Source organism: Amblyomma mixtum, chromosome 3, assembly GCF_055824585.1.
Source record: "Amblyomma mixtum isolate Tamu chromosome 3, ASM5582458v1, whole genome shotgun sequence".
NCBI classification, from domain to species: Eukaryota; Metazoa; Arthropoda; class Arachnida; order Ixodida; family Ixodidae; genus Amblyomma; species Amblyomma mixtum.
Window position 1 is genome coordinate 185,861,839 of NC_143014.1, and position 22,008 is coordinate 185,883,846.

The following is a 22,008-nucleotide window of genomic DNA, read 5'->3' on the forward strand; positions in this document are numbered from 1 at the left end:
CAGGGCTAGTACGTTCGTTCCTCTGCCCTTCAAAGTCACTTTTATCGGAGAGTGCGTGATCGCCACACCAGGAAAAAAAAATGGTCTCGTTCGGAAGGCACAAAGCGATCACCTGCATAATGACGCTGACTGTGCGTGCGCGTCTGTCCCTTCACTCTGTCCCGTCCGTCTTTTGGTGATCCTGTGTGAAGGTGGCGTTGCCTGCGCAGTCGCCTCGACGTACACCTTTCGTCAAAAATACGCCTACCACTTCGAGACCAGCCTAGTTCCATGCGCCTTGACCTCAGGTTCTCGTGATCCTGATACCGCCACGAGATTGCAGAGAAATGAGGAGAGATTTGGTGCGCCAGCTGCGGCGTACAGAAGCCCCAAAACACGGCTCGAAGCCTCCCTGGGTCAGTCGTAAAGTGTCCCGCATACTTTTTTTACCAATGGCGTACGTTATAACAGGAAGCCGAGAAGACTTCAGGCAACGATATTACTGCATTTCATCGAAAGTTTACCTCAGCCAGGCCCCGAGGTTAGTGTCAGCAACATGCGTCCGTTCCACTTGAGGGGAATGTGGTCATGGAGTCCTTTTTGCACGCTACACAGGAACATGAAGCATCGGCTTAACTCGACCTCCGCAGAAAAAGTCTCGATTCATTTTTTTTTAATTAGCATTAATCTCTTAGCAGTTTCTTTCACGTCGTGATAGCAGATGGTTAAGGTGGGAATTTCGCTTCATGGATAAAAAGCCACAGCGCTATATTAACTACATGGCTAAGACACCAGCCGGCTATCCTAATCAAGCACTGCGCGCTGGAAGAACGCCACGAAATCATGGAAAAGCAGATTCATAAGATGCCCACGCTGATAAGCGGTCCCACCTCCCCCTTCCCCTTTTTGTTTTTAAGGTAATCATAACAGAATAAGCCCATAAAGCTACGACTGAAGGCAACGTGAATAGTTCAATGCAGTCGGCACGAAAGCAGGGCACCAAAAGTGCAAGCTTCTCGAATGAGACGAATTCGCGCTCGCGCGCGCGCGCATCTGTTTCTATCGCGTTCTGCTGGGGTTCGCGCGGAGAGCCGACTTCCGCGCGCGCTGTCTCGTGCTGGCAGGCGTTTCCTCCTCGTTGTGCCAGTGTGACAAGGCCACCGCATCCCGCCGCTGCTCCTTTCAGAGCGCAGGAGCCGAGGCTGCACGAAACGCCGCAAGCGCAGGCTATCCTAACAGTGTTGCTATAAAAACCCCTTTCGGCGTCGCAGGTTCCCTTCGGTCATCCATGCGTGCGCGGCGACAAAGCAGGCTCGACGGACAGCACGGGCGAAGAAAAAGGAAGTTTAGGTAGCAGTAGACGATATATGCACGGATCGCTAGCACGCGCACCGCCGCGTGCATGCGGGAAGGACCCAGGTGGTGCACACCAAAAGCCCCTATCTTCCCTATAACACGTTACGCGACCGCTAACCCCTTTCCGAGTTTTGCTTCTTTTTTTTTTCCCCCTCACCGCGCGAGATACACAGACGCATGCTGAGAGCACGGTAGACAGACGTATAGATATCGTATTCTACAGTACTCTCGCGCGGCGATCGCCCGCGCCTTTTCCTGACATGCAGAAACGCGCGTAAGAGAAGAACAAGAGAAACGTGGTCTAAGAAAAGCACCGGGCCATGAATGACAGGGCGGAAAAGCAAAAGAACGAGAGAGGCGCAGACCAGAACACGACGTCCCGCGCGGGATCACGCGGCTCGTTGGCCGACGGCGGGGGACTGAGAAGCGTGACCGCGTCTTGTTTCACCGTCTGGCCACAACCTTTCTATCGCCCTCTTTCTTTTCTCCTTTTCTGCCGCTATGTCCCGTGAAAAAGGGCACCTACTATAGGGCGCGCAACGGGGGTAAAATCGACGCCGCGGCCCATGTGAGCAGCGCGCACTCCCGCTCCAGTTGCATACCTGTACATATTACATGATGCACACTATGCGCATGGTCTCCGAGCACACGCGGTGGTAAGCCAACAGGCGAGTGATAGACGCCGCCCGCGAACGTCGCTAGACCGCGTATCTGCGTTGGGCGCAGACGCGGGCGGCTTGCACGAATGCGCGCGGCCGTTCCACATGCATAATAGGTGCCGGGTAAGAAAAGAAGCCCGGCAGGAAGGAAGTGTCGCACAGCCGCCCGACTCTCAAAACTGGGTGTTCGCAATCCAAATAACCCAGAAAAACGAAACTTTTCGCTCGAGATACACCTCGGGAAAAGCAGGCGATTCGAGCGCGTCCTCCGCTCTTGCACTTATAACAAGTTGCGCCTTTCTCACTCTAAAAGTAAGTTACAACGCCACATGTGGCTTAATTTTCTGATTATAGGTCTTTCCGCTGGTGAGTCACGCCCCAAGATTTTTCTCTTTCTTTTTTTTTTACGCCATACCTCACCAGCGTCGGTGGTTCAAGCCCCCCTTTTAGCAGGAGAGCACAAACAAGTGAGAAACGTTACTTTTTCTTTGTGTGATATTTAGAGATACTGCGAAGAATAAAATATTCAGAAGGTCCTAGAAAACAAACTTAAGGTTTCAGTGAGGCGAACAGTGATATTCTCTCGAACGATTATAACCTCTCCAGTTTCCTTTATTTCCCTGTACTTCGGCAGCATCCATTTCACCTGCGTACGAGCGATGCCGCATCCTCGAGATGTTCACCATGGGAACCATAAGATGCAATCCTTTTTTCTCCATTGTTGCAGCGTCAAGAATCGAGGGGCCGCTTTTCAGTACGAGAGATAATCCTTGACGGTCGTGAGACCGTGCGCGAAGCCTTCTATATGGACATGGAGGGCGCAAGAAGTGCACGGCCTACTTTGTCGACCAAATGAAAGGCAAAAGAAAAGTTAGCTCACACTGAGGCTTATGTTTTTGAAGGGCACAGGCAGCTAAATACGTTGCAGACATGAACGCTTGCTTGGCGACACTCGCGCGCTCTCCATGGCAGGAACAGATGGGGACACTGCATCACCAACGCGATCACCATCTTGCAATTCCCAGAAAAATCGCGCGCGTACCAGGAACCGGAACCATGAGATAAAGCTGCTAACGGGCCAATGGGGGTGAGAAGTATGATTTGCTTGGCGTAACGGAACTCACGAGAAATTAGAGCGGAAATATCTTGCTGCGCGAAGTCCTCATTTCTACGGCCCCGTGCATCGCTCCTGCACTCGGCTGTAAAGATGAGGTAGGAATTGAAAGCAAAAATTAAAAGAATCGTTTTTCGTTTTTCGGCTTCGCTTTGAGTCATTCTGAAATCACACACATTTCTGTTCTCAGGCATTCGCGAGTTTGTCGTGTACGCGCCAACAGCGGAGTTCAGATATCTTCGCAGCGTTAGCTGAAAATGCAACAGAAACAAAAAAGAAACGTAAAGAGATATCTGTCTATACGTTATCGCTTATAACAGGTCTCGTTCCACGTGGAATACTACCTACACACACGCATGCATGCTGCTGGCATCGTCATCTCCATTCTGTGGCGCAACCCTGCTCGCGTATGACGCGTGTTATTATTATTATTAGTGGCTCATTAATAAAATAACAAATGGAAGGAAAAGATGTTGCTAGCCGCGGCATCTGCCATCGGAACCTGAAACACCTGATTTATGGCTAGCGTGAGAAAAAGGACAGAGAGATGACAGGGAGAGGGAAAGAAAGGTTGGGGGGAGGGGGAAGCGTAGAGAGAAAGGATACAGATTTGACGCGTAACCCATAGTGGGTCATTTCAGGAGTGCTTATCGGGCTCTACGAGCGAGGGCATCGTGCACACTATAGAGAGACCACTGTGGATATACCGTATCCCAACCCTATCGGGCGCCATTTTTTGTTTGCATAGAAAACAAATATATCCCGCCCAAACAGTATATTCAGGCCTTAAAAAAGAAGTTGTTAGTTTTGCAGCGCAAGATACTAGCGGTTACTTCTTGCACGGATGTGCAAATTTCTTCCAAAGTGTCCTAATTGATGGAAATCGCAACATGCCGCGACTTATCAGTTAAACATCAAAAGGATCCTAGAAATAGCAAGTATTTTGAAGGTACACATTACGCTTCAAATTGCGAAAAAAAAAAAATCTGATGTTACCAATGGTGGCAAAATACGTCCGTACAAAAATGGCGGAAGACGTGCTACGCCACTCCTGTTCCATAAAATATTATTTACTACGTTCGTTGTATGGCATAAAAGACCACCTTATTTGCGACACGAAGAATGGGAAAATCACCCGAAACGAAGAAATCACTGTTAGTTGTACCGCATTCTCTGAAAAAGCTGCGAGTTCTCTTTGTGCCAAACTGTGTACATAGTACGTCAAAAGGCTAATGGCTTGCGTTGTGCAGATGTTTTCAAAAAATAAAATCTTCATAGCAGGTTCACGGTCTCTGAAAGCATTTTCTTTTTCCTTTTTAACTGTCAACAAAACTATCTTTGCTGAGTTTGATACCCTGCGTTATAAAGCATATGTAGCTGACGCTGTGCTCTGCATAGTAGTTCAAGGAACTCTGTGTGATGTGTCGTGCCAGCTCATACTGAGTAAAGATTAGTAGCCTTCGCATGGCAGGAAAACAAAACTTTCACGGATTTTTTTTTTTTTTTGCGCCTGTGCATTTCAATTCATTTCTTCAACTTCCTTTGGCCTCTCTTCTTTTCTATCAATTTTTCTCCTTTGCTGGATTTGGGGTCAGTGTGCTTGGGTCACGTAGCGAGAAATAGTATGGCCACCCCGTGCTTGAAAAAAAAAAATACAGAAATGTTGGCCGGCAGGTTTGCAAACGCGCGAGCTACGGCGCTCTTTCAGTGCCAACTCAACCGTCACTGTGCATCCGCAACCATCGTGTTCTTCTGCTGAGCCACAGTTGCTGAGTTCCATCGCCAGCGGCCTGTCTACAAATTCTGGCCGATACAACGAGCGACTACAGCGCTGCCAGTGGCAGCAACTGGGTCACGCATTAATAGACGTATCACATCCTGACGAGAGCACTTAAGCAAAAAATGTTATCAGCCAAACGCGCGCCTCTAATCGGTCAGAATGTGGTCTGGCGTTTATCGCGACACAAGCAGCATACGGAAGTAGTCTTTAGGCGCGTAGTGGAACAACTGCAGCATCGTATCAGGACTGAAGGTTGTCTATAGCGAAGGTGTAACTTAGGCACGAGAAATTTAAATTCGTTCCGGAATCAGCACGACTCTTTTAATTGGAGTTTTTTACCCCCTCCCAAAACCTCACCGTTACCTTTTTTGGTGCGCTTGAGTAGAAGCTATGGACGCAAACGGAAAGACAAAAGTCAAAATATCCCTGTTAAATGTGTTCGCACATTCCGAGATTTCACGCTGAACCCTTGGGCCACACGGAAATACAGGCTGCAGCATGATAGGAGATCGAGTTCGCCCTTGTTACAGTTACCCATATTACGATTCACCGCTCACGTAGAGAGGCCTTGACTGCAGGAAGTGCTTGCACATCCCGCCTGGTCTTGTAATTTCAAGGTAAAAACTCGCTCTCAAGCGCATCATTGCGTTGCGAAGCCGTTCGTCTGAGGCATGACGCGATTAGCGCCGCCGGCGGCGACCTGCCGTCCTGCGGAAGCATCGAAATGGCGACCGACCCTCCACCGCTGTCGGTGTTCAGGAAGAGGCGACTTCCTCCACGGCAGCTAATACAGTGCCGCCTTGTCGCGAGAACGGCGCACGAAAGGCGCGTAAAGCGTGCGCTTCCTGTTCTGCGTGCTGCCGTTTCAAACGCCACTCGCTTTCTCTATCTCTCTCACTCTCTCACTCACTATCCTCCTCCTCCAGACTACGGTTGTGTCTTCTTCTTTTCTTAGACGAAAACTGCCCTCGATGCACACTGCGCACTCAAAACAAAACAAAAAAAGTTTGAAGAAAAAAAAGGAAGAAAGAATCAGGAGAGCGTGTTGTCGCGAGGTGAAGGTTTTGCCCGCGCTTGGTCGTTGCTCTTCCAAAATCCGTTGCTCCGGAGCTGAGGCAATAGAGATATTGCGGTATAAAGTGGCCCTCTCCATCGGCCCTGATTTAAGGTGATCGCAATCACCCGGAATATAGGCCTTCTTGGACAGCTATTCGTTAGTGTGGGCATTGCAAAAAAAGGGGAAAAAAGGAGAATAAAATCGGCCAGCCTGTGTCTTCGACAGTCAGCAGGAACGGCAGAGATGAGGCAGCAGCTCTGCGAGCTGTACCAGTTGCTCACCGGGTAAGCGAAAACTGCGGACTGGAAGGTCGACCTCATTTGTACGAAAATGGGACATATATAGTTCTAAGCGCGGCAATCAACCGACGCTGTAGATGGCGAGAAACTTGGCTGTTTTACGCGTAACATGGCTACAGAAAGTGCGACGGTGTGAATGACAAAGGCAAGAATACAGAAATACCCGACGTTTGTCGTCAAGAATGCATAGGCATGCGAAATTTGTTGCGTGGGAATAATGGAAAGGCTGAAAGAAGCAGTCCAGTGTACTACAGCAAATGTAGAGGTGCCCACAGAACTTTTCGCAACTCGGAACCCGCGAAAGATACGAATTTCCTAGCTGGTGAATGCACAGCGTACAGTTCTGCAAGACTGTACGCTGCTCAAGATGTGCGCTGGGACACATCGATTCACTCCCGCTAACGGAGTTCAAGTGGACACTGGCCGCGGCGATCATCGGTGGTGAGGGCCTGCCAGGCCCTCCTGCGGCCAGCACGACAGGCTGTGACTTTGCCGAAGCCTTTTCGGCTTCTGCTTTTTTTTATCTTTCCCCTTTCTCCCTCACCTTATATCCCTTTCCCCCCAGTGCAGGGTAGCAAACTGATTTCATCTGCCGGTTAACCTCACCGCCTTTCCTCCTCCTCCTCCTAGCTGGTTGCAGTTGCGGCCTGGCATTGAGGAGTGCACTCTGCTGGTCACGAAGGAAATTGCGCAGCATATTCTTTCCTCATACTCATTAATTCTGGACAAAAGCATCCTTGGGCAGGAAAAAAATTATGAGCAAATTTTTTTCATATATTGTGAGCTTTTACTATATAACAATCAATATATCCGCAGATATTCCGTCGGCAAGCTTGCATTTTTTGCGATTGACTGTTTTTCTTGACCTTTCGATGCGAGCGATGGAAACATTATAAACAAAATATTTTGCTTCATATCGGAAGAATGGACCATGACCTTCAATATTTCTGTATTCTGTATATCTTAAATTTTCAAATTTTCAAAATTTTTGTCCACGAATGTTGGACATCTTGCAGCTGTATGCACGAACATCCAAAAAACTAGGATTTTTTCTTTGCCAATTTCGTGTTCCGAAAACTTCGGTGGGCAGCTGCGCATTGCGCGACGTGTGTCGGTGGCGCAAGACTGCTTGTTATGAAAGGAGTTATTACTGCTTAACTCCGCAAGGGAGCGCCAAGGTGAGTGCACTACCAGCGATACGTTCTCGGTACACGACCTTTGCACCCGAAAGCTATTGTTCACAGCTGACGTGTGCGATTATTGAACCTTGCGGATATCATCGAATCGTGCAATGCTCTACTGGATTAGGCCTTTGAATTAAGATGACACAATTCAGCAACATCGAATACTTTCGAAGTGTATCGAAGTTCTAGGGCGCTGAAGAACACACCTCCTTCGTTCACAAGGAAATTAAAACTCGCATTCAAGAAACGAGGTGCGCGTACAACAAAGAAACTGTATATATATATATATATATATATATATATATATATATATATATATATATATATATATATATATATATATATATATATATATATATATATATATATGAAAGAAGCCAACAGCCACAGAAACCAAGGGGCACAGGGGATTTTTTTTTTTAATTAATTTGTTTATTTTGTGGTGTTGATCAATTTAGAATATTACTTAATATGTTATCGCTTAAAGCGAATTGATTAGAAAAGCAGAAGAAAAAACAACCACTGCCGCCGGTGGGATCCGAACCCACGACCTCCGAATTACGCGTCCGGTGCTCTACCTCTGAGCTACGGCGACGGCTGTCAAATCTTCTGCTTTCGGGGGTATTTATGTTTACAAGTAACCTAACTTTGAGAGTGTTCATCAGCGCCACCCACGTTCCTAAGCGGCGGACGTAGAACGTCCAGAGTTACCGCAGGTGTGATGTAGAACGTCATCGAACGGAGAGGGTGGAAGCTGCGTGAGAACCCTCTTATGCTCCCTATGGCGTCAAGGCTGCTAGAACCGAGGCCCTCGCTAAGCAATTAAGCAAACAAGGGAAGTGGAATGAGGGGCTCGTTATAAATATGAAAGAAGCCAACAGCCACAGAAACCAAGGGGCACAGGGGATTTTTTTTAAAATTAATTTGTTTATTTTGTGGTGTTGATCAATTTAGAATATTACTTAATATGTTATCGCTTAAAGCGAATTGATTAGAAAAGCAGAAGAAAAAAAATATATATATATATATATATATATATATATATATATATATATATGCCGCCGCGGTGGCTCAGTGGTTATGGTGCTCGGCTGCTAACCCGAAAGGCGCGGGTTCGATCCCGGCCGCGGCGGTCGAATTTCTTTGGGGGAGAAATTCTAGAGGCCCGTGTACTGTGCGATGTCAGTGCATGTTAAAGAACCCCAGGTGGTCGAAATTTCCGGAGCCGTCCACTACGGCGTCTCTCATAGCCTTAGTCGCTTTGGGACGTTAAACCCCATAAACCAGCCAAACCCACCATATATATATATATATATATATATATATATATATATATATATTGTATTCAGTAGGGGTTCCAATGGCCCAGTTTACTAGTTTAGGTACAGTATTACGACAAACGCGACTGTTCTTTTAACGATATATATATATATATATATATATATATATATATATATATATATATATATATATATATATATATGTAAGCAAACAAGGGAAGGGGAATGAGGGGCTCGTTATAAATATGAGAGAAGCCAACAGCCACAGAAACCAAGGAGCACAGGGGATTTTTTTTTTTAATCAATTTTTTTTTTGTGATCCCACCGGCGGCATGTGGTTGTTTTTTCTTCTGCTTTTCTAATCAATTAGCTTTAAGCGACAGTAATATTCTTACTTGATCAACACCACAAAAAAAAAATTGATTAAAAAAAAATCCCCTGTGCTCCTTGGTTTCTGTGGCTGTTGGCTTCTCTCATATATATATATATATATATATATATATATATATATATATATATATATATATATATATCGTGCCCTACATTTGCAAAGATGCAACCGTTCTGAGTTCGGGCGAAACTGCGGCACGCTGCTGAGAATTCGCAGCGCACTGCTTAGCGTCTGTCCGCAAGTGAATCCAAGGCCGCTCTCCGTGTCCTTTGTGTTCACAAAGCTAGCTCTCAGGAGCACCACGTGAAGACGAGTAGTATGCCCCGCCGCCTCTGGCTGACGGCCCTCGCATCCACGCGCACGAATGCTGGGGCTTATTGAACGAGAATAGAACTCTTTTCGAGTATTTCGGGAAAGGAGAAATCTCGGTGGCTTCAGGCAAAATTGCCGCCGGTCCCGATAGACTGGCACCTCAAAAGCGAACGAGTTGCCGCACGCAATATAGGGCCTTTTGTTGGGGGCGTTGTACCGTCGGCGCTGCCTCCTTCGAAAGCAATGCTGTGCTATCCGAAAGGAGTGACGCTATCATACCCGCGCAAAGGGGTGAGCGAGAAGCATGCGGACGAAAACTTGGTAGCGTGAAGGAAAGAAAAAATAAAAGCAATAAAACAGGAAAGAAGGCGAAAGAGCGAGGCCGCTTTGTCAAAAACATCCTCTTTTGCGTTTCTAGTTTCACGCGGTCAAGGAAACGCGCCTATCACGAGATCGACGGTTGGTGGCTGGCGGCTAAATAAAGAAGTGTCTGGCATTTGTGTCAGGTCGATTTAAACATGCGTACAACGTTTAAATGAACGCGCTCCTTTCTTCGCCGTCTGCTAATAAGGAAACGCACCGAACGCCTATTTGTGTTCACTTCTGTTCGAGATAATACATGCACCACGCTTCGTCATAATGATAGTGTTGGCGGGTTGTTGTAATCAGGCCAGCTCGCACGCACGCTCGCTGTCAGTAAAGCAAGCTAACGCTAACCAGTAACTTGTTTTCCTTCTGCTTTTGTCAGTGTATATGTGTATAATGCATAGCATTTTCTCTCTCAGGACATGTGATTCGACCACTGCATGGTATTAGAGGGTATTCTTAGCCTGTCTGCTTAATGACTTGTTTCGTCCGATAGTGGGAGCCTCCGTCCAAATATTTCTGCCGCATTATTTTGGTCACGAGAATAAAGGGAAATAATATTGGCGCATAATCGCGGCTTACATTCGAATGCGGTCGGGAAATGGCGGTACAACAACTGATTTTATTAATGCGTGCTTTTTTTTCGAGTGCGCGAACTCATGCCGCGCCATCAACCTCGGCACGCTGACTGTGACAGAGAAAGGGGTATAATGCAGGCGTTGACGTTTATGCACAGCTTATCGCCGCTCCACTGAGTCCACATTCCGACCATTAGGACCATAGAGTTCTTCTGAATTCGCCGCCATCATAATAATAATCATCATCAGCCTGACAACGCCTACTGTAGGACAAAGGCCTCTCCCATATCCCTCCAAGCACTTGTGGTGTGTGCCTTCCCCATGTGTATTGTCTTTTATGCGCTGTGCTATCCATCAAAATGAACCAATACCAACATGCCCAACTTTTCATCCTGCTTCAGTGTATTTCTATTGCATTGGCTTCTTCAAATAACTGTGTCATGTGGCAGGTTCTCCTCTCAAACTTCTTAATCCCATCCGGATCCAGTCCGTTACCCTTCTTGCCTTCGCATTACATGCCCTGTCCAATCCCGTTTCTTCCTCTTGATTTCGGCTAGGACGTCCTTAACCCGAATTCGTTCCCTGACCCACTCTTCTCTTTTCCTGTCTCTTAACGTTGCACCTGTCAATTTCATTTCCGTAGCTCGTTGCGTTATCCTCAGTTTAAATTGAACCTTATTCGTTAGCCTCCATGTTTCTATTTCATAGGCGAGTGCTGGTAAGATACAGCTGTTTTATAGGCTCTCGAGGAATATTGGTGAACTGCCATTCGTGGCCTGAGAGAACCTTGTAAATGCGCTCCACCCCATTGTTATTCTATTTACTGCACTCTCGTGATCCGGATCAGCAGTCACTATTTACCCTAAGTAGACATATTCCCTTACTATTTCCAGCACCTCCCTACCAATTTCGAACCATGCTGCTCCCTTGCGCCAGACTGTTGAACCTTACTTTGGCTGTCCGCATGTTAATTTTTAGACCCACCGTTTTGCTCTCCCTGTCTAACTCTTTGATTATGCTCTGCAGTTCATGTCCTGAGGGACTTATCAAGGCAATGTCATCAGTGAATCGCAGATTACCAAGGTAGCCTCCATGAACTCTTGTTCTCAACTGCTCGCAATCCAGGAATCTGAACACTTCCTGCAAACAGGCGGTAAACAGAATTGGCGAGATCGTGCCTGACATATTTTCTGATTAGAATTTTATTGCCGACGTATGAAAGACTACAGCGGTTGTGTATCCGTTATAGATGTCTTCTAGTATTTTTACATAAGGCTCATCTACACCCTCATTCTGTAATGCTTGCATGACTGCTGAGATTTACACCGTATAAAATGCATTCTCATAATCTATGAAGGTTATATACCTTTGCATCGGGCGAGGGAGTTGGCGAAACTCCTCCTCTCTGGACTGTCGGAAACCGGTTCCGCCGCCGCTTCCACCCTGCTAGAGCGAGGTGCTCACGACAGTCCAGTGAACAATATGGCAGCGCCCAGGGAGCCCTTACTGCAAAGGTCTATAGAGAGGTTGGTTATATTGTGCGCATTTCTCTATCACCTGATTGATAGTGTGAATAGGGCCTGTTGTCAAGTAGCCTTTACGAAAGCCTGCCTGGTCATTTCATTGATTAAGTGTAATGCTGTTCGGATTCTATTAGCGTTTACCTTAGTAAATACCTCGTAGGCAACGGACAGTAAGCCGATCTGTCTATAATTTTTCAAGTCTTTGACGTCCCCTTTGCTATAGATTAAAATGATGATGTAGGCGTTTTTCTAAGCTTCCGATACGCTCGAGGTGATAAGGCATTGCGCATACAGGGTGGCTAGTTTTTCTAGCACAACCTCCCCTCCGTCCTTCAAGAGATCTGCTGTTACCAGATCCTCACCAGCTGCTTTCCCCCTCTGCAATGCTGCTAAGGCTTTCTTTACTTCCTCTTTCGTTACTGGCGGGAATTGCCCAGAGGGAAAAGAGGCGGTGCGGTTGTTGAGCCACAAAAGGAATGCCGGGAAGTGCGAACTTCGTGTTTGTCTTGGCCAGTAATCGACCGAAAACACCGATTCACTTGTAAGAAGACGGCTTTTCTCGGTCGGTTACAACTCAAGAAGGAAACAGTGAAGAGGCCCTCCAGCTAATGGTGTCGACCGGGTGTTGTAATATGGCGGTTAATCCTCTTAATACGCGTAATCTCTTGCACAAGAACGCCCCATGATGTCACAATAGCAGGTGCAAGGGGATTAATCATGTATTAAGCGGATTAATAGCGACGTATCGACAATCTGTCAACCCCAATGACTGAAGGGCTTCCTTCAAGGAACGTTTGCCGCTTAGTTCTTGACTTGTATCCGACTGTAATGCTTCGCTACTTTGCATACACGTCTAACAACAAGCATTTAATTGCAATGGCTTTAATAAAGTAGTGAAAAACGCACTATTTAAATAATTTAGCCTGCACTCACTAGAGAGAACCACAGTGCAATCATGTTTTAGAAGCCGAATTCGCGTTTCTGGCTTAACATTAGCCAAGCCAGATGCGGCCTTAACATTTCCTGGCAATCTCGCAGTGCATGGTGCGCTTTTCAAGAACCTTGCACATACGACAGTGCCACTTTTCCTTCTAGATGATTTTGCGAAGCTCTACGATGTGTGTATCGTCACAGTGTTGCCACGTTTGCATAGCCAGTGGTCCCACAAGCCGCTTATCAATGCGAACTTGAAGACCTTGCAGTTATGTGCTCCTCCCGACTACTTGAGTTCAGAAAAAAAATAACGGGAAGACAAAAAAAAACTGAATACGCTCACACCTCGATCCTGAAAACTACACGTCGCTGCAGTGACCATGGCCAGAGCACTGCCACCAGAATTGGCCTCGGGAGCGCTGCCGAGTGGTGGCGCTGTTATCGTCGGCGGTTTCCACGCTAGAACCACAAATGCGGCAGTGAAGGAGGACATGGGATGTACATCGTTAGAAGCCCGAGAAGCGCAGGGTAAAATCTTGTATGAAAAACAGCTGTGTAAGATGGACGAAAACCTGTGGGCAGCTAAGCTATTCGGCTATTTGTGCAGAAGGAGCATTGACTCACAGTGGATGGAGATAAATAGAAAACTAACCAGTAAGTATGCCAGATTCCAGAACGGGATAATTAAAAGCGCTAAAACTCCACGGGAAAGAAGCAGACAATGGGCGTATATAGAAGTGAAAAAAAAGCAAAACTAGATACCAATCAATATATGATAATTCAATAGACAGTTCTATAATGTTTGAAGCGAGATCAAGATATCAATCAGTGTATGATAATTCAAAATGACAGTTCTTTACTGTCTGAAGCCAGATCAATGTGCTACGTATGATATATCGTATGGTATATGAGGTTTAACGTCCCAGAGTGACATGTGCTATGAAGGACGCCGTAGTGGAGGGCTCCCGATAGTTTCGAACACCTGAGGTTCTTTAACGTCCACTGACATCGCACAGTACATGGGTGGCTTGTGTTTCGCCTCCATCGAAACGCGGCCGCTGCGGCCGGTAACGAGCCCGCATCCTCGGGCTCAACAGTCGAGCGTCATAACCACTGAGCCACCGCGGCGGGTCTTTTTAAGCGAGATTGGGGTGCCTAAGATCGCTCAGGTACAAGAGGAAATATACCCAGCGGGATGATTCATGCAGAGTGTGCGGTAAGTCCCAAAAGACAATAGAATATATTTCTATTTTGACAATTGAACGAATGTTGTAGCATCCCTTCCGATGTCGATGTCATTCAGATCACTAGGGTTAGAGGGTAATGAAGGTAACGTGAGTGTGTCCGCGGATAGATGTCAGTACAAAACGCTTGGAAAATTGGTAGTTTAAAAAAGCTCGAATGGATCTGGGACAGCCTGCAGTGTCCAGGCAGAGCTGAAATTGTTCCACTGTCCACCTAGAAACTTCTGGCGTCAGCCGCTATAAAACGCGAGACCACACACTGAGCCATCAAAGGCGCTCATTTGGACGATGACATTCCTTTCCCAGCATGTCTCGACGTAGCACAGAGGCGCAGTTTGCTGGAGCGCACCACTAGTGGCTTCAACGGATCGCGGACGCTCAGGTCTATGAGCGCCGACAGATGGCGTCGAAAAGAACTACGGGTGCGTCACATACATGCTTGCCATGGCTGTGTGTTACTGCGCTGCAGTCGATACGCAAACTGCAGCGAAAGTTGCCCTACAGGGCTTTTTAATAGTCGAAATCGCTATACCCAAAACGCAATTGGAATTTGAACTTGAAAGAAGGTTAATTTCAAGATATCTAGTTATTGCTTAGCTGAAGAGAAGGGTGAAAATAAATGCTGGACCTGGCGGCGCTCGTCACCGCCCTGTTTGAAAAGGAATGCTGCTCCTCCTCCTCCTCTTCACTCAGCGCAGCCATTGGCATAGAGAAACATACTATGGCCTTGATACCGCCGATAAAACACCGCCTACGCTCGGCAGCGCTCCCGCTTCCATCGCGGTCGTTGTGGCCTGCAAGCTCTCGACAAAAAACTGTATTGAATGTGGCCCCTGTGGACGAGATCTATCCCGCGAACACGCGCAACAAAATGGGAAAGGAGAACAACAACAAGTACGCTCCAAATTATTTCCAGCACATCACTTAAGTGGGCGAGTGAGCTTAAAATAGCTTTCACTGAAAGATTTTTTGCAACGCTGACCTATTTTTACTTAGTAAAGAGGGAGTCTGGAACTTTTTATTTTTTTTTAGAGTTGCGAAGCTTGAACGGAGCTCTAGGTCACTGTACCCTCAAAGATGATCCCGAAAGGGAAAAAAGAAGAGGTATACGGCTAACGCCCTTGTCATCGGCGTTAGCTCTTGTGACATACTCGTATGACATTGTTGTAATCCATTCTCGCTGTTTCTGTCAGCCACGCTGGCGCTCCGACAGCCCACGGGTGGCTCCTCTGCTTAAACTTGTTATTTCTTCGCAAATTTTCCAGCCGCACGCAGGACTGTGCAGTGCTATATCTACGATGGTATCGCTCGTCGGTGTTTATTCTCGGTAGTCTAGTGCAGCACAAAAGAGACAATTTCAACTAAGGAGACAAAACAATTCCTATCAATGCAAGCAACGCATCCTGCTTAGACAAAAAACGAGACCAAAGGACACAGCTGTCGCTTCAGTGAGCAAAGCTCGAACTATGAAGAGGCTGCCAGGCTTATCGTGCGTTCCAAGCAGGAAAATTACCGTAAACAGCTCTTTTGTTCACGCGCGCGGTTCTTGCAACACGCGCAACGTCACTTACTGTACTGCTCTAAACGCACGCTGCATTAGCATTGCAAAAAGAAAGCTTCAAACCTTGAGCACATGGAGGCATTCACCATATTACAGGCGAAAGCCTAAGATGAATACGTTTTTTTATTATTACTATTGTAGGAGTGCGCTAACACTGGGACAAGGGACTAGAGGCACGATGAAACAAAAAAAGAAACACGGCGCGAAACGACGGAGTGCGCGAACTTAGGCACAAGGTACTATGAACACGGTGAAAAAAATAACACGACACGAAGCAACAATTTTTTAACCGTATTTATTCTCCTTTTTTCAGAAGTTATCGCGCTCTGTTTCGCGCCGTGTTCTTTTTACACCGTGTCTCTGTCCGTTGTCCGAGAGTTAGCGAACGCCTACAAAAGAGAGAAATAGATGTACGGAATACAGGGAGGTTAACTAGCGCTTCTACGAGAATATGAAGAACCAACTAGCTATCCTTCCTGAGAAACACAGCTCTGGCAGGCAAAGGTCGAGAAACAAGGAGGAAACACAACTGCTCTGGTATTAAAGCATTAAATTTTAAAGAAAAACCGTCCTTTTCGGCCTGTTCGATCTGTCAGCCCTGTGCTTTCTGAGTCGCAGGATCACTGTTAAAATGCGATAACCGAACACAGGTTTGTACACAGCCCGCAAAAGAAGCCCTAACCTTTTCCCATAGAAAAGCGTCAGGACCCCATATGTTTCCGAAATCGGGGAAATTCGTATAACAGTGATGCCCAGTTATGTAGCCCCACGTAAGGGTTGGAAGCATGCCCTTTCCTCGCCTTTTCGAAAGATCGCAGTCTGGAATAAACACTTGGAACCGAGTGAATTAGTTATTTTCCCTGACGAGATCAGTATTCGCTCTCGTCTCGGAGAGGCTCAGGACAGCACGAACAAAAAAAGCCATTATTCCTTTAAGAACACTCCTGACAGACATGTGCTTACTTCTGCGTCATGGCCTGAGGGAAACATGCACGGACATCTATAATCGTGCAGCCGAGTACGGACGTGGCCACATACACGTCACATCACCCGCACAAGCACTGAGAGCACTTACCGCGCAGTCTGCACAGAGTGCATGAGCCGTATCATTTTCTACTCAAGGTGACGACAAAGTCATTCTTTCTGTTTTTCTTCCCTTGCATCCTACGTAGGCGGCGGGAATGTAAACAGGGAAGCGGGAATGTGCCGACGGCAATAAGCGGAGATGCTCAGCGTGCGTTTTCGGTTTCGCTGAAGGGCGCTCACCTCCGGGTGAACGGACAGAACGTCGAGCTCAGACACACCCGTCCCTCCTGACAGCTCCTTCCCAGGGGGGCCATCAGGCAGACAGAAAGACAGTGCAGCTGACAACAGGCCTCAAGATGCGGAATTCTCGTTGTGCGAAGTGTGCAGGGGAGGAAAGGAAGGACCCGAAGGTGTTCGAGGCGGGGAGCGAAGTGCACGCGCCCCACTGTTCGGGTCACGGCACTGCGCCTTTCCTTTGGCCGCGGCTCGCCGGCGATCGCTGGCAGCGCTCCGGCCGTTAGCCACATCGGGCGCCTTGCGAGAGAACACTGGGGCTCGTTGTTCACACGCACGCCCCGAAAGTTATACGCTGGCAAGAATAGCCAAGTGTGCCGACGGGTAAACTCGGTTACCCCGTTCAAGCCTACAACAGAAGGTGCTCTTACAACTTAGAAACGGCAAACACTGGACAGCGCGCAGCGTGGTGTCAGGTCGCTAGTGAATGTGACAGCGCGAAGAAGTGATAAGATAAAAGCGGCTACTTGAAGACTCGAAAAAAGCAGGAACGTACAAAATGAAACGCTCGCAAAAGCATCGCTGAGTATAACCTCCCACCCATTCCCCCTTCTCTTACACCAAAGACCCGAGAGACTGCTCCGACCACTTCGCGCGCGGTTGACCTGCGACGCCTGGTGGAACGGGCTTGTGCGCAAGCACGCAGCACTGTGGCCCTGGACTGCGGGCTCCATCTATTTCCGGACAGCTCTCTTTTATTTTCGTTTTTCACTCCCCCCCCCCCCCCAGGCATATTCACGCGCCGCCGATAGCGGGAAGAGCCAGTTTGCCGGAGATAATTGACTCACTATCAAAATTCATTGCCACTAAAAATTCACTCACATTCACGAGCGCACAAAAGTTCACTAGCAACTAAAGTAACCAGTTCCAGAGGTTTAGCAAAGCCTCTGCACTTTATTGTTCCGCAAGAGACTGACCAGGTGCATAACCGTGCTAGCCCAGTTACTCGACAGATATCCGCACCGTCGTGGATTAGAGGAAGTCGCCTGGCCTGATGTTGCTACTGCCGACCGAAGTCATCCCGTACCGTTACGCAGGCAAAAAAAAAGCAAGAAGCAAAACAGCAAGAAGCAAAATTTGCTACTGCGGTCGTGTGCATGGGAGCGTCATCACCACTCCCCGGGTTACTGCTATTGTATTCTTTTTCCTATCGTCAGCCGGCCGTGACACCGGTTCCCCAGTCAGGTCGTGGCCTCTTCACAGCCTCATTGTGACTGGCCCCGTGTGGGAACCGACCGTACTGGTCACTGCACATAATAATGGTTGGCCCGAGACGAAATAAGGAAATAGCAAGGAGGGGAAGAGTATTGCCAAACCACACCGCCGGAGTTCGCTCTGGTCTGTTCCTCGACAACAGGAATCAGCGACAAATAGAGAGAGACAACTGTAGCCATTGAAACTATAGCACGACAAGATAGTGAACTATTTCTGCTCGGTTAATGACGTTAAATTTTCAAAAATTAATTGCGCGTTTTATGCCGCCCGTTTTCTGTGGTCGTTCTGCACAAACAGTCACCAGCACACAGCCACATCACATCAGCGAGAAGAGTAGGAAGTTGTTCACAAATGACAATGCCCATGAAATCCTCCTTTTAAATTCATCAGCGTGTTTTCTTGCTGACAAGCTGAGGAAACATGTTATCAGACAACAGGCTCACGTCTTCTTTTTAAACTCGCCCCCTCTATGTTTTGTGCACCTCCATCCGTAGGCAAGATTATGGGTTGTTAATTTTCGGCAATGATACGAACCGATTTGTGTGAGCGCGTCGGCCCGTGATTATACCACTAGTTCGATTCATTAAGGTGTGCGTAATGCCACGAGGAAAAAAAAATACCAGAAGCGGTTCCATCCCTAAATGTGCTCTCTGTAAGAGAGTTCACACTTGAGGGCAGAGCCGGTGTAATATGACGATCGTATTCCGATTCCATTACATTTGCTCGCACACTCTTTTTCACTGCGACGCTACGCCCCGCGTTCGCTCTAGGGGAGGTGTGGCGTCACCGTCGAAAACGCAGGAAAAACCAAAAATAGAATGAAGTCAGAATAGAATCGTAATATTACAAGGGCCTCGCTCGCAAAACGTTTAGCACTTCTGAGAAACTTGGCCCTGGTTTGTTGCATCGCAGCGCCTCCGGGACCTGCCCCTTACCCCTCTTTGCAATCCCGTTTCGAGTAATTCTCTTATAATTACTTAGTTTGCAAATAATTTTGACATCCCAACTAATTTTCACCCCTCATGGCCAAAAATTACTATTTTTGCCCAAACGACTCCTTTCATTTTAAAACAGAAGGTGGTATGGTATGGCACGGTACGGTACGTATTTTATGGTATGGTATGGTATGGTATGGTATGGTATGGTATGGTAATGGTATGGTATGGTATGGTATGGTATGGTATGGTATGGTATGGTGCGGTACGGTACGGTACGGTATAGTATGGTATGGTATGGTATGGTATGGTATGGTATGGTATGGTATGGTATGGTATGGTATGGTATGGTATGGTATGGTATGGTATGGTATGGTATGGTAAGTAGGGTTTAACGTCCCAAAGATGCACTTTGTGCTTTGAAAGAGAGCAGCAGTGGAAGGCCTCAGATTAGTTTAGACGGCGAGGTGTTTTTTTGACGTGCAATGCCGTCGCACAGCACACGGACGTTTTTGCATTGCGCCTCCGTCGAAATGCGATCGCCGTGGTTGGAATTCGATCCCGCGTCTCTGGGCTCAGCAGCCATACGCCATAGCCACTGACTCATTGTGGCGGATGGTTTAGAGAAGAAACATGACACTTTCTGTAAAAACATGCTCGGTCAGAGCGTCGTTTTGTAGTTTCATTACGATCAGAAGTTAAAGGTGAACAACATGCGGGTTTCACAAATATATGAACAGTCCAGCAGGAAGTGTACTTCGTAATTCTGATTTCCGTAGAAGACTGAAAAATGTAAATGCAGTAAGTAGCCTCTTTGCTGCAGGCTGCAATATAACCTCGAATACTTAGTATTCGGCGACTGGGGAGCGGCATTCGCTGGATTCGAGCTGCTTGCCGGCCGTTTGTGGGCGATATTCAGACTAGTGCACTGCACGGGCTCGGGCAGGCCCGAAAGCCCGGGCCCGGCCCGGCCCGCGGGCCGGGCCGGGCCGGGACATGATCTGTTTTGCCGGGCCTGGGCCGGGCCCGGGCCTGAAGTTGCGGGCCCGGCTCGGGCTTAAAGCTGCGGACCCGAGTCGGGCTTGTGTCCGTACAGAAACGGCTGGTGTCCGACTATTCATTCACTATTGCAGAGTGAAGTACACAACTGCGGCATTGGAGCAGCGACACGGATGAGCTATATGGGTTATAGTACTCGCTGCGAAAAAGACTAAACTTTATTCATTGACTTATTTATTTCCTTATTTCCACGCCGCGGTGGCTTAGTGGTCAAGGCGCTTGATTACTGAGCCGGGGAACCAGGGTTTATTCCTAGCCTCGACGGCCGCATTTCTATTTATGCGGCAAGCATGACAGCCATGCACTTTGTAGTATCATTGCTCGTTGAAGAAACCCAGGTGGTCGAAATGATCCGGAGCCCTCTGCTTCGGTGTCTCTCACAGCCTGACTCCCCTTGGGCCCTTAAGCATCAAAAACATAGCTTTTATTCTAGAGCTATATTTTTTATCATGTGAGAAAATTCAGAAACAAAAGCGCGTTTGATTTTCTTTTTGATCAGCTGACGGGAACTTCTCGTAAATGAAATAGCCACAAAAGCTCGCGAGAGTTTGTAAATCTCATCTCATAACCACATCTATCCCTCCTCGCTTCTTCAGCCTGGTTGTCATGACAAGTGTTTTGCCATGCAAGTTATCACGTGGTTCGCGCGCTATCTTCTGCTCCACCAGTAAGAGTAAAATTCAACCGGTCTTAATTAGCCATTGATGTTTCGTCATCTCAAAACATACCTAATTAGTTTAGGACGCTTATGGTCTTCAAAACACGCACCGTGAAATACTCAAGCTTTTTAGCTTTTCGTTTCTGCTGAAAGCCGACCAGTTCGGCTACGAGTTCAACATGTGTGATCGCGTTCACTGAAAAAATGTCATCCCACTGCTTGTTAGGCAGCTTTAATGTTTATACTTCCGGGTGGCAAAATAGAACTGATTAAAATCATGGGGGAATGCAAAGTAGTCTATTACGCGCCTTTGCAGCCCTTTTTATTTGGTTCTCGGAACTTCAGAGTTTGTCTTTGCGCACCTACACGAGATCACTGTCCAAAAGACGGGCCTGGCGAGCATTAATTACATCCTTCTGGTTTAAAAAGAACCAACTTTCTGCAAGCCAAACTGTGGTTTCAGAACCTTTGTCGGCCATTTTCTTATCGGTCTAGTAGCAGTCTACTTGCTCAGAGTGAGCAGTATGTATATCTCAAGCGTTACTGTAAAACGGGCCGGGCCGGGCCCGGGCCGGGCTTCACTCCGGGATTCACGGGCCGGGCCGGGCTCGCTAGAGCGATAATTTAGCGGGCCTGGGCCGGGCCCGGGCTTGAAGCCGCGGGCCTGGGCCGGGCTCGGGCTTCAGGTCTCGGGCCCGGGCCGGGCTTGGGCCTCAGATTGAGGCCCGTGCAGTGCTCTAATTCAGACGACAAGCATATACTATGGGCCTGCGATGCAGCTTGGTAATTTACTGCAAACAGATTTCACGAAGCTCTTCCACAAAATCTACGTCTGAGCAGCTAGCTGCTCTGTGGGACCGATGTCCCCCGCACCGAAGCACCACAGAAAACGTCTTTTGACCCTTCCTGGTCGATAATGTTGAAGACTTGCTAACCATGAGAAGCTGTACATATCCTGCCGGTACCATCACCGCAGAAAGTGGCGGTAAAGGTGTCCATTCTCTCTGTAATGGCCGGCGTAGAGCTCCATTCTTCTGGCGTTGATGCTAGCGGATAGAGCATGTACTCCTCCCTTACGCTTGCAGACATTTCAGGTGATTGGCGTGCGTGACTGCGGCGAGAATTTTTTTTCGTAAACTTTCGCCGTCGACTATACGTTGGTTATAATGCCAATGAAAGGAGTTTAGTGTAGCGGCATCGTTTAT

The 22,008-nt window shown here is 47.6% G+C and overlaps 1 protein-coding gene across 1 annotated transcript in view; it reads left to right on the forward strand.

Annotated features, from left to right (window-relative positions):
- The window catches only part of LOC149352990 (uncharacterized), a 60,514-nt gene that overhangs the window by 36,301 nt on the left and 2,205 nt on the right, over positions 1–22,008 (forward strand). The window lies entirely within an intron of this gene.